At 54.3% G+C, this 12882-nt stretch overlaps 1 protein-coding gene across 1 annotated transcript in view; it reads left to right on the top strand.

Annotated features, from left to right (window-relative positions):
• The window catches only part of AKT2 (AKT serine/threonine kinase 2), a 48268-nt gene that overhangs the window by 844 nt on the left and 34542 nt on the right, over positions 1 to 12882 (top strand). The gene's annotated exons all lie outside the window — the stretch shown is intronic.

The following is a 12882-nucleotide window of genomic DNA, read 5'->3' as shown; positions in this document are numbered from 1 at the left end:
GAGGGGCTTCTGCCTCCTAAGTTTGGTGGGTGGGGCTTGGGGTTTACACTTAGCTGAAGGGAGGATCACCCTTTATTGAACTTAGTGACTTTGAGGGGAACTGGGCGGACACTGGACTGCTGTTTACCCCAGCACCCTTTCATGTTATTACGCCTTATTTTAAGATGTGTGTGACACCTCTGTGGCAAGTGTTTCTTTCCTTGGGGAGGGTGAGATGTCTTAGAAGCCAATGTTTGTGGTGTTTTGAGCTTTCCTCCATTTAGGGAAGGGAAGGGTTATTGAGCTTGGATTTAAGGAGCTGTGTGCGCTCCCGGTCCTGCTTAAGACTTGGGAGGAAGGGGCGTTTGGAGGGACACCTCTCTCCTATGACAAGGTGGCTGGGGACATCTTGATCCTTGGGATTCTGAGGATCCCCTTCCTCTGATTTGGAGGCTGCTTGGACTCAGCAAGGGGTCTAGACTGGAGTAATGAGGTCCTCCATGGGCTGCCATTCAACCTTGTTCCTCTTCCCCTCCCAGAGAAGCATGGGGAGTTAAGTCAGGCCTGCGGGCCTGCCCTTGGTTGGTGGTGAGTGTGAAGGGGCCAGGCACCACCCACCGCAGGCCCCTCTGTTCTCCTTGAGGCTGCTTGTCTCTCTGGGTTAGCGGTCCAGCTGCCCATCATGTTTACGCTCCCCATCAGGCGATAACAGTTGGCCTCACCATTAGTCGGCAATGAGGCTAAGCACTGTTTTCCCAGCTGTTCCTCTTTGCATAGGCCAAGGGGACCCAGGGAGGAAAACTGCTCTGAAGGATTTGGGACAGCCAGATTCCCCACAGATCTGGCCTTTGGGTGGATGCTTGGAGCAGCCAGCCCCAGACGTGAGGCCACTGTCCTTGTTCTCCAGGCCAGCTTATGACCTTGGCTTGCCCAGTAACCTTTGCCTTGGGTCTGGAGTCCCCAGAGGGCTGGCTGCGGTCCCCGATTGACCCAACTAACATGGGCTGATGATGTGGTCAAAGGGGACAGATGGTCGCTTCTGGTCCACAGCGTCAGCTTCCACGCTGACTGGCTCCTGTGAGTTGTGGTTCCTGGAGAAAAAGGTCCCTGAGTCTCTGTGAGGCCATGGTGGCTCTACAGTTTTTCTCCACTAAGGGTTTGTTTTTCTGGTCTCCTGCCAGTTTTAGAGGGTTTGCCTGATGGGGTTAACAGCAGCAATAAAAACAATTGTGAGATGGATGGCTGACATTTATTGAATGCATTCTGTGTGCTGTTCAGAATGCTTCACGTGGATTAAGTTGCTGAATACATCCTAGAACCATAGGTACTATTATGATGTTCTGTTTTAGAAGGGGAAACTGAGGCACACAGAGGCAAATCATTTCCAGAGCTAGTGAATAGCCAGTTTTTATTGAACATTTACCATATGTCAGGCACGTGACAGGCCTTTTACATACAAGACCTCATTTAAATCTCAAAACAGCCCTATGGGGTGGGTATGGCTGTGCCCCTTTTGGAGACCCCTATGAGGCAGAGAGAAGTGTGATACCCATTTTACAGATGCAGAAACTGACACTTGCTGTGAAGTGAAATGACTTGCCCCAGGTCTCACAGCAAGAAGTGATAAAGCTGTGAACCCCTGTCACCGTTGGACCTCAAAGTTGTACCTCTTGTCAACAAGTAGGTGATTTCTTTGCACCCAGAGGTGGATATGGTGTTTCTGTCCATTTTGCAGAGCCAGAAATTGAGGCTCAGAATAGGAATTGCCTTTTCCTAGGTTTACCAGACCTAGAGGGCCAGCCTGGGGTTTGAATGCATGTTAACTTGTCTCTGGTGTCATGTACTCCTTGCTCACTGAGTCCCAAGCTGGAGTGGGTCTCTGTCACCTCAAAGCCCCTGCCTTGGACCTTGCCAGCTGCACCTATGGGCATTTTGTTCTCGTCCCCAGAGCCTAGGACTGCTGTGAGCATGTCTGCCGGCAGCCAGCCCAGCATTTCTGGGCTTGCTGATGAAATCTGGTCTATCCTGAGTTGGGCCAGGGCATCTTTGAACCCGGGGCAGAGTGTGTGTGGGGAGCCAAAAGAAGACAGTAAGAGCGATATGCAGAGGGTGACACAGCTACCAGGGGACCTGTGGTAGAAGTCCCTGCACAAGGATGGTGTAGTGGGCACGCCTGCAAGTTCTTGTGTTTTCACGTCCTGGCTGTGTGACGTTGGGCCATAGTGTTCATCTCTGTGCAGTGGGCTCAGAACAGTACCCACATTGGGCTGTTGTGAGGATTGAGTTAATTCATGAGAAGCTCCTCGAATGGTGGCTGGCAGTGTGTAAATGCCCAGTCAGCAGTCCCAAGGGCATCCACCCTTCCCTACCCCTTACCCTTAGTCCTCTTGGGTGTCCTGCTATCCAGCCACCCAGCCTGGCCCAGCTAGGATTCAGGAATCTGGTGTCCTGGTATCTAATCTCCATGAAGAACTGTGTTGAAGTGATTCAGAGCACGGGGTTCAAATCCATCCCTTCCACTTACTGGCTGTGTGACCTTGAGCAGGTTCCTCAACCCTTCTGAGCCCAGTTCGTCATCTGTGTCATAGAATGATGATAATTCTCCCTTGATCGGTTATTGTGAAGGTTAAATGGGCTCATTTGTGAAAAACATTTATAACTGGGCAGGCATAACAGTAAGCCTCCAGTAAACGTTTCTTGCTCTCACTACATTTAAGAAGAGTGCCCAACGTGTGGTAAGCCCTAGGACATGTTAGCAATTGTGATTCACATCCTGCTGGGATTTTGAAGGCCCTTTCCAGGTTACAGAGCCTTGACAGGTAACACCATGAGGAGGGCAGGGCTGAAGTTAGCATCTCCATTTTCCAGATGAGGGTTAGGAGTGGGAGGGATGTATAATCCAAAGAAAAACTGGCAAATGCAGCACCCAGGTCTTCTCAGTCTCCCACACATTTGCTGCCCGGAGCCCCTCAGAGGTCAAAAGTCCAGCTCCTTTCCAGATGTCAGCCTCTGCTAAGCCCTCCTCCCATACATGTGTTTACTGTATCTCCATCACAGTCCCCAGGAGTAGTGGGAATGGCCTTGACCCAGGTGAGGGACAGCCCTTTTGAAGGCTTGAGGCGGAAGGGTGGGCAGGGAGCGTTGGAGAAGTAAGTGCTCATGGAGTCGGGCCAGGCTGTGCAGAGCCTGGTGGGCCTGGTCAAGAAGCTTCGATTTGATCCCAAAGCCATTGCAGAGCCGAGGAAAGGTTTTCGTTCATCCACCACCATTTGTTGAGCACCTACTGCATGCCTGGCATTGCTTCAGGTGCTGGAGATACAGGGTGCACTTGACAAAGGACCCACCCCCGTGGAGCTGAGGGGGACAAACCCTCAACTGGTTTACTAAAAGAGGGGCCAGTGAAAGGGAGGGGCCAGGCAGTGAATTAAAATCAGGTGTGACTGGTGCTGCTTTAGCTGGGCCGCTGTCAGGAAGGCCTTTGAGCTGATCCCGCATTGACAAGGAGACAGGAGAACAAACAGCCTTGGGGTGTGTGGGGGGGCACAGTACAAAAGTCACAGGGAGGACAGAGCTTGGTGAGGTGCAAGGACAGGGTAAGGGAGAGGGTGTGGGGGTGGGGGTGGCCGAGGGCTGGGCTACTCAGAGCCTTGCAGTCCGGCCTAAGGAGCAACTTGGGTCAGTTTTAGGGTTTTAGCAGGTGCCTTTTTCCATAAGAGAGGTTCTCAGGCCTGGGGTGGGGGTAGGTTTTAGAGATGGTCAGGGAGTTTCACAGGCCTGCCACTTCCCTCTTGAGTAGAATCTCTGCCTTATAAACTGTGAAAGCCTGATGGTCGCCTCCCTCCTGTGGTTTTCACACCGTGTTCCCCAGGGCTCATGGCTGTTCCCTTTAGGGACAGATGGGGGGAGGGGTCAGTGGGCTGATTTGCTTCCTACTCTCCCCAACCCAAATAGCTGGGCTAACATCAAGTAACAATGCAGAACGGTAGTAATAGTAATACCCGATTCAAAACAAAACAAAACACTTGCTGAATCTGCCTTCCGCTCAGCTTCTGTGCCTGAGGGCCTATGCCATTCTTGGCACTGCTCTAGAATTTAGAAGACTAGGCCTGTGGGCCTACCTTCTAGTGGAGACAGTTACCCAGTAAACAAGCCTATGATGGGACATCAAGTCAAGATCAATGTTATGAAAGCAAAGAGAATGGGGATCAGGAGAAAGAGTGTGGGGATATTAGTATGTTTTAGCTGGGATGATCAGGGAGGGCCTCCCGGAGGAGGCAACGTGTAGGTAGAGACTGGAGTGCAGTGAAGGAGCGCCGGGAGGACTTGAGTGAAGACCCTGCAGACGGAAGAGGAATCAGCTCCGATTCCCACCTGGCAGTGGTGCGAACAGGCCTGGAAAGCCTTGGTAACTTGTGTTGGGTCCCACAAACTGGCAGTGTTGGGACCAAGCTCTGAATTCGGGCAGTTTGGCTCCAGAGTCCCCCAGCCCACGAAGGCACTTAGAACCCTGGGTGAGGGTAGCTTCTAATCGCACACCTGAGCCTCAAACCTAAGGTTTAGCGCAGTGAGCAGGAGCCTGGCTGTTGATTCTCCCAGGCCCGTTTGGGGTGTCCTCCAGGAAGGACTGGAGCCCCTCAGAGCAAACCTCCTGGGGTCCCCAGAATTTCCTTGGATTGGGAGGATGGAAAGAGTGTCCTTTGCAGTTGATCTCCAAACCTCTTGGGGATCCAGGGACACCCCTCTCTGGGCCTCTCTTCGCGTTCCCAAGAACTCTCAGTAGAAGGCTCTCAACCAGCAGGCCTCTGGGCTGCACGGTGGGGTGGTTCCGTGGCAGGCTCTTCTGGACAACCAGCCAAGCAGTGAGAGGCCCAGCTGGGGGAGACAGCCCTGGGAGCAGCACCAGGAGGGAGGGAGTGGAGGAGTCGGTGTGGGAGGGCTGCGGGGTGGGATCTCAGCCTGGCCCCCTTGGGGGCAGGACCCACTGCCAGCTCGGCACCCACAGCAGGGCCCAGCTGCGCTGCGTTCTTGAGGCAAGGGACAGCAAGCCGGGGCTGGCTGAGGGGAGACTACATGTCAGAGGTCCCCGCAGGAAGTTCCTGGAGTCTCGCTGTTCTGCCCAGGAAGCTCGTCCACAGATGTTGTTTCTAAGGGTGAGGCCAGAAATCCAAGCCTGTCTTGGTTTGCCACCTCGTGGGCCCTTTCCCAATGGACTGGGGCGGCTGCCCCAGACCTTGCCCCTCTCCCCAGACCTTCCTAGCCTGGTTTTAGGTCATCTTCATCTGGTGGGTCTTTGCGAAGTGGTCCGGGCCCGGGTGGGAGGTGGGCAGCCAGCCTGGGTGTGAACCCTGCTCCTGGCTCCTGCCTTGGTTGCTGGGAAACCCTGGGGACCTTATTTCATCTCTCAGGTGTATTTTGCTCAGCTGAAATGGGAACATCCCTGCTGAGTGGGGCTGTAGAGAGGTATCCGGGAACTAATAATGTGTTAGAGAGTGCTTGGTGTGGGGCCTTTTGAGAAGGTGCTCAAAGGATCCAAGCTGCTGCTGCCGCTGCTGCTAGAGGTCGTCAGGCTGGGCACCTGAGAGCAGAGAAGGGGTTCTGGATGCAGCCAGCCTGGGCTTGCTGGTTGGCAGAGCAGGTTTGGGTTTGGAGCCTTGGGAGGGGGTGGCAGGCCAATTAACTGAGGTTCCCACTGGGGAGGGCTCCAGTCAGAAACATTGATCACATCCATCAGTGAGACCCGGCTTGGCCAGACATGGCTCTGAGCACTTCGTGTGTGTTAGCTCAGACACGCAGCAGCCTGTGTGGTGGATAGTAGTCACCCCCATTTTGCAGGTAGGAAACTGAGGTGCAGAAAGCTACACAGGAAGTCCGCGTTGTTACTGAGAGCCCGCAGAGTGGCCTCTCTGTGCCAGGCACTGCCCCGGGGTTTTACGGGGTGCTCGCGCCAATCCTCAGCGTAACCTGGGAGCCTGGCACAGCTAATCTCCTCATTTCACCGGGGAGGACGTGAAGGCCCAGGGAGGAAACTGGATTTGCCCGAAGTGTTGGTTCATGACACGTGAAATTTGAACTCATTTCTATCTGGGGTTGAGTCTGGCTTTTTAAGGCTGGCTTTTCTGCCTCCGACCAATGTCACGGCCATTGTTTCTGAGGTCGTTACTGTTATGTTAAGGATCTTTCTGCTTTCTCTTCTAGACCCAGCTGGCACAAAGTAGGCCTCACTTGTCCCAGAAATGACACGATTAGCTTCATTTGATGCCCGCTTGGGAGATGGGCTGTCTCTCTCCGTTGCCTAATGCCTGTGGAGCTCTGGCCTTGGCCGCCCCTTCCTTCCCCAGAGCCAGGGGAAGGGAAGAGCGTGGGAGGCACTCCCCTGCCCCGTGCCTTGGGGTCTGATTCCCAGCGGGCCTCTGCAGTCAGCCTTGGCTCTTTTTGGTCATTTGCGTATTCCATTCTTTGACCAAGTAATTTATTGGGTACCTGCTACGTGCCATGTGTAGTTCTGGACACCGGCGAGTGGCATGCAGTCTTAGTGGAGGAGGCAGAGAAATAGCACTTGGTGTGGTTGAGAAAGGGAACGGAGATCTGGCCTTGGTGGGAGGGGGGCTTGGGGAAGGCTCCCGAGGTGAGACATGAGGCCGTGAATGTGAATGTTGGAAGCAGTGGGCCACACGGGTACAGCGCGGGAAAGGCCCTGAGGTGGGAACAGTGGCTGCAGCAGGGGCAAGAGGAAGGTGGCAGGGCCCAGGTCTGGCAGACAGGGCTGGGCTCCCTTAGGCTGGGCTTCTCAAAACTAGTGTTCAAAGACCTGGGGGGTGGCGGCGGCAGGTGTGAGCATGTGTTTTGGGGTAGTGTCTGCGAGTCGTCTACTTTTTTTAGCTGTGTATTTTCATTTAGGTGATATTTTCAGAAACTTAATAGAGGCATGTCATGAATCATCTGGATGATGCCTTTTAACCAACTAGTGACAGTATTCACATAGCTGTCACTGCCACCGCTCTGACTAGCTGAGGCTCAGGTGGGCCCTTGGCTTCGGAGTTGGCCTTTGTGTAATTGCTGCCTGTCTTCCAAAGTGCTGGCCTCATCCCCAGCTGTGCGGGGAGCCTATCTCACTGGATCCCCAGGACGACCCTGGGTGGTTAAGAGAAAGCATCTTTTGAAATAACGTCAGGATACGCTCCGTCAGGCTGGTATTAAGATCCCATTTCCTAGATGAGGGTGCTGAGGTTCAGAGAAGTGACCCAGGCAGCCTGGAAGGGTAGTCAGGGTGTGAGCTGATCAGGGCCCCAGGCCTGGGTTTGGGCCTCCAAGCCCTGCTCTGGCTCTGGGTTGAGAGGGCCAGGGTTCAGGAGCGATGGTGTCTCGTGGGGGCTTCTCCTTGGCCCCTGGGTCCTGTGAGCGTCGTGGTACTCGCCTCACCCGCACCCCTCCTCCTGCCTTCAGGTTCCTGCTGCTCCATTAGCAGAGGTTCTGTAGAACTGCACCTCCAATTTGCTAGCCACTAGCCATGTGTGGCCATTTAAATTTTAAATAAAACTAACAAAGTAAAAATGCAGTTCTTTGGTTACACTAGCCACAGTAGCCACATTTCCATCATTACAGAAAGTTCTGTTGGCTAGATCTCCTGCGCTCACCTGTGACCTTGGGCACGTGGTTTGTTCTCTCTGGGTCTCAGTCTCCTCTTCTGAAGGATGAGGATAGTAACGGCATCTGCCTCACAGGGTTTCAGTGAGGGTTGCTGTTTATCCAGGCCGTGTGCAGGGCCCTCCCTGTTTGCTCCCAGATGTCCTAGGGATGAGATGGGACTCGGGCCACCAGGCCCTGCCTCGGAGCTCCTGGCTGGGGAGGCAGCAGGTGAAGATGTGGAGCAATGCCTGTGAGGGAGGGACCCCTCAGCCAGACTAGAGGGGCCCTGTGTGTGTGTGTGTGTGTGTGTGTGTGTGTGTGGTTGGGGGAAGCCTAGGTCTGCAGGGTGTCAGGGATGGTAAGAGCAGGCTGGCTGGGGAGGGAAGGGGCTCAGTCTCTTGGGAGCAAGGGCAGAGGGAGGTAGAAGAGACTCAGGGCTAGGACAGCGTGATACAGTCTTCATTCTGTCTCCTGGCTGCCTGGCCTTGGGTACTGAATCCTTCTGGGCCTCAGTTTCCTCATCTGCAAAGTATGGGTCCTTGTGATTCCCAAGTGGGCCAGGTGGCGAGACTGTCAGGCCAGTGTAGGGGCTTCTCCTGGGATAACTCCTGGAGAAGAAGGCTGTGACATAGCCCTGCCTCACTGGGGCCAGGGGATTTCATGTGCTGCTCCCTCCTCAAGCCAGCAGTTCCCCATCTCTCTACAAGAAATAGCCACAGCCCTTATAGTGGTCTACCAGGCCCTGCTCAGCCGGGCCCCCAGCTTCCTCTGTAGCCGTATGTGACCCACTCCCCTCCACCGCCTCCTGACTGTCTCACGCAGGCAACACCTTGGTGCTGCTGTCCGCCAAGTCTCCACGTGGCTGCCTCGTCTCTTGCAGGTTTGTGCACAGATTTCACCATCTCAGTGAGCCCTTCCCTGACCACCCTGTACTCAATCAGAAACCTCCCTCTTCCCAACACCTAGTCCTCCATAGGCGGCTTTTCTCCAAAGCATTTGTCGACTTCTGATATACGGTATAACTTGCCTGTTTATTTAACTTACTTATTTTAATGCCTGTCCACCCCCCTTTCCCAGGAAGCTCCCCCAGGGCAGGGAGGCTGTTTTGGTCACTGCTGCCCCCTTGGTGACCAGAGCAGTGCTGCCATCTTTGTGGAATGAATGAATGCAGGTTTTTTTGTTCCATCTTCACTTGACAGAACTCTGAACTGGAAAGCTGTGGTTTTGTTTGCCACCCCCACCTTGCGTTAATGAAAGCTGTGGGCCTGGCTCTGTGCTGGGTGGGGCTGGGGACCCAGTGGGGACCAGGACAGACTCTCTCTGCCTGTGGAGCTCACAGGTCAGTGGGGAGGTGCTGCTACCTAGAGAACTGTACGAGTGACTGAGCACAGGAGAGAGAGCTCAGTGTGTGAGGACACAGGAAGGCCGAGCTTCGAGGGTCTGACTCGGGCAGGGGCCCCAGCGCAGGCTTCCGTGAGGAAACGAGGATTTAGCAGGTGAAGGTGGGTGAGCAGTGGGGGAGGACTAGCGTGGGCAAAAGCCCTGGGGTGAGAGAAAGCAAGGAGGGTTCAGGGGACTGAGAGAAGGAAAGTGCGTTGAGGGGAAGCATGCTGACCAATGAGCTGGGGAACAGGCAGGGGCCACCTCGCATAGGCCCCTGGAGCCTGCATAGGGCCTTGGACGTGGCCCCCAATCAGGAGAAAGGTCAATGCTGTGTTTGGAGGGTCCCTCTGGCCTTGGCATGGTGCTCTAGGTATGTTTGGAGCCCACAGCCAGGCAGACTCAAATATTTGACATGATTTCTGTGGGTGTTGTAGGCCCTGGGTGGCAGGGTGAGGGGGAAGGTGTCGGGGGGTGGCAGGGAAGAGAAGGAAATCTGCTCTGGTGCTTATTCTTGTCCCGGTGTCTTTTGCAACCTGCCCACATCTTCAGCCTGCTTCCAGTCCTACCTGTTCCAAGTAGACAGATGGGGCATTGGGGGGAGTGTGTGGTGTTTAAGAGGACAAAAATATCTTTAATGCCGCTTCTTACCAAGGAGTCTGAATAGGTGAAAATTCAGGTTACAGAAATGTGTAATGTAGGAAGTAAAGGTCCCCATGTCCACCCATCAGAAGAAGTAGTGATACCTGACACGTGTTGGGCAGCTGCTGCATTGGGCTCTGTCTGAAGGACTTGGTGTGGATGAACTCGTTTAGTTCTCACAACAGCCTTGATGGTATGTACTATATGTTATCTCTATATGTGGATGAGCAAACTGAGGCAAAGAGAGGGGAAGTGATTTGCCCAAGGTCACACAGCACGTGGCAGGGCTGAGGTGGAAATACATCTGGTTCCTGAGGCCACCTTGACTCCTGTACCCTTTACTCTGCCCCTGTGGGCCCTTTGGCACAATTCCGTCTGCACGTGATGATTAAACAGACCTCTGCTTGCCCTCTAGTCTGTGACACTGTTCCCTATAAGGGCCATTGTTGATCGAACAACTGCTTTCCTGAAAAGGAAGCTTTAGATGAAATTTACCCATCAGTTGTGAGATGCATGTCAATCTCAGAAATGTCAGCATGTGAAAAAATACCCGCATGAGAATTGAGATGACATGGTGTGTACCTGCTTGGTACCGAAAAGGGATCAGGTTGGATGTTCCATGGTCCCGTGAGTGCACTGAATGCTGAAGGGCTGTGTCGGCTCAGGGAGGTTGGCTCTCGTGCATTGGATGGCTTTGCTGTGCTCTGCGCACGGGATGGACCCTCACTGAGTGCTGGGCCCTGTGCTGAGTCCTCCCCACCCACGAGCCTGCGGTGGAGGCCCTGCTGCCAGCCCCCTTGCTCAGAAGAGGAAACAGACTTGGAGAGCAGGGGCCTGAATCTGCGTTTGCCTAACTCTCAAGCTGTGTGGTGTGCAGTGTGCTGGGAAAGCCTGGGGTCCCAGGCCAGCTCTGTGTTTCCTGATCATTGCCTGACAGCGACAGTCATTTCACTTCTGTGACTTAGTGTTTTCATTGAAGTGGAGATAATAGTACCCGTGCCTTTCGCAGGGGCGCTGTGAGGGCAGAATTCCCATGTACAAAGCACTTAGGTGCGCCTGGCACGCGGTAAGGCATTCCCTCTTTTTAGTACTACCGTCATAGTGATCGCTATTACAGTATCAGACCCCTGTTGTGGGCTTGAGGTGACCACCAGGGTTTCACTGTGCCAGCAAGAGGACCCTCAGAACAGCGGTTCTCAGCCGGGGGGTGGCTTGCCCCCAAGAGACATTTGGTGATGCCTGAAGACATTGATTTAAAAAAATTTTTTTTTAAGAGGGCGCAGCTCGCAGTGGCCCATGTGGCGATCGATTGGTGTTATCAGCACCACACTCTAAACAACTGAGCTAACCGGCCACCCCTGGAGACTATTTTGGGGTTCCAGCTCGGGGGAGGGTGTGCTGTTGGCTTTAGCAAATGAAGACCAGGGATCTGCTAAACCGCCTGCCCAGCACAGAACAGCTCCCTCGACCAGAGTTACCGGCCCCAGACAGCGCCAGCGCCGAGGTTGAGAAACCCCTCTGTGCACTGGCAGAAGCGTTTTCTGCAGAAGTTCCTCCAAGGACACGCGTGTTTTCCATGTTATCAGTTTTGCTAACGTGCCCTCACAGAGCGAGGGAGCAGTGCTCAGAGCTGCGGATGCTGGTGGATACGGCAGTCACCTCCCTCCGCCCGCTCCATGTGCCTTTCCTCCCAGATTCCCACAAGCAGCTGCTGCCTGTTGAAGGACAGGTTCCTGTTGTCTTTGAACTTACCTCCTGAGCAAGCCCTCCTGGGAGCTGTAGGTGAGGCGCTGATTAGAAGGCAGGAGCCAGAGGCTCCTGGGGGGTCGCAATGCCAGGAAGGAGCCCCCACCCCACTGTCTCCAGCTCCAGGAGACACAGAGCCTCCTGCCTCCCTCATCCCATCTGTGCCGTCTGGCGTAGAAACCAGGTCAGTGAGAGGGGGCGAGAGAAAAAGGACCTGACAAATGGAAAGGAAAGGAATTGAACTTATTTTAAGCCTGTTCTGGGCACAGAGCTTCACTCATTACGCATTCATTGCACAGATACGTATTAAGTCCCCACTGTGTACCCAGCACCATGCAAGGCTTTGAGGTCCAGCCGTGCCCACGACAGGCCAGAGCCCCTGTCCTTACCACGCTGACACCACAGCCGGGCGAGGTCGACAGTAAACGGGTAAACAGGTGAAAAGACACAATCATGTCAGTGACGATAGCGCCTGTGGAGAAAACTGAAGGGTCAGGGGAGGGAGGGAGGGTGGACACACTTTTGTCTAGGGAGGTGAGAAAGGCTTCTCACAGGAAGTGATGTGAGCAGACTAATGACAGTGGGGCGGGGCCCCGTGCATCCCTGAGGTCGGGCTGTGCTGCTGGGGTCCCAGGAGCCGCAGGAGCAGGCCCCACCGAAATGGAGTGTGTTTGGAGAAGTAAAGGGGCGACGGTGAAGACCTCACAGGGCTCATGGGAAGGACTTCACCTTTTACTCTGGGTTAGATGGGGGACGCAGGAGGGTTTGAGAAGAGGAGGGATGGGCTCTGACTCCGGTGGTCTCAGGATCCCAGACTGTGGGAGGGGCGAGGGCAGAAGCCCTGGAGCTCATTTAGGCCTCGCAACTTCGCCTAAGTGGCTCGAACCACACGGCTAATTTTGCAGATGAGGAAACAAGCTTGGAGGGAGCCTTCCTGAGGCCGCCAGCTAGGCCCACGCCGTCATCCAGGGCCTCTCCCGGCTTGGCCCTGCCTGCGTTGTCCTGTAAATTGCCTCTTGTGCGTCTGACCCTAACACGGGAATGCTGCTTCTGAAGGAGCTAGTTTGGAAACCATTGAGAAATAAGACAGATGGAAATAAAAACGTCTTAAAGAAATTTTAAAATAATTTGTTATAGAGTGTTTGAGACATAATGATAGAGTACGTCAGTGATGCCCATGTACTCAGTGACTATTTGAAAAGAGGAAACCTTGCCGGTACAGGCAGAGCCCACTCAGGGACCCCTGTCCAGTGGCCTTCCCCTCCCTGCTCAGAGCTGACCATTGAGCTCAGCGAATGTCATTCCCATTCCGCTTTCTTCTGTGCAGAGTTGAACATACCCCCCAAACTCCAGCCCCCTCCCTAGGCTGTGGGGTTGGCAGTGCGCCACCCTCCACTCTCCTGGGTGCCTGTCCCTTCTCCAGCGGGACATTAGGACAGCGGATCACTGAGGTACACAGAGGATGTCACTTGCCTGTGGCCACACAGCCAAAAAGCAGCAGAGCCCGGG

Source organism: Rhinolophus ferrumequinum, chromosome 15, assembly GCF_004115265.2.
Source record: "Rhinolophus ferrumequinum isolate MPI-CBG mRhiFer1 chromosome 15, mRhiFer1_v1.p, whole genome shotgun sequence".
NCBI lineage: Eukaryota > Metazoa > Chordata > Mammalia > Chiroptera > Rhinolophidae > Rhinolophus > Rhinolophus ferrumequinum.
Note: the sequence above shows the minus strand (reverse complement) of the source record. Positions and strands in the feature narration are given on the sequence as shown.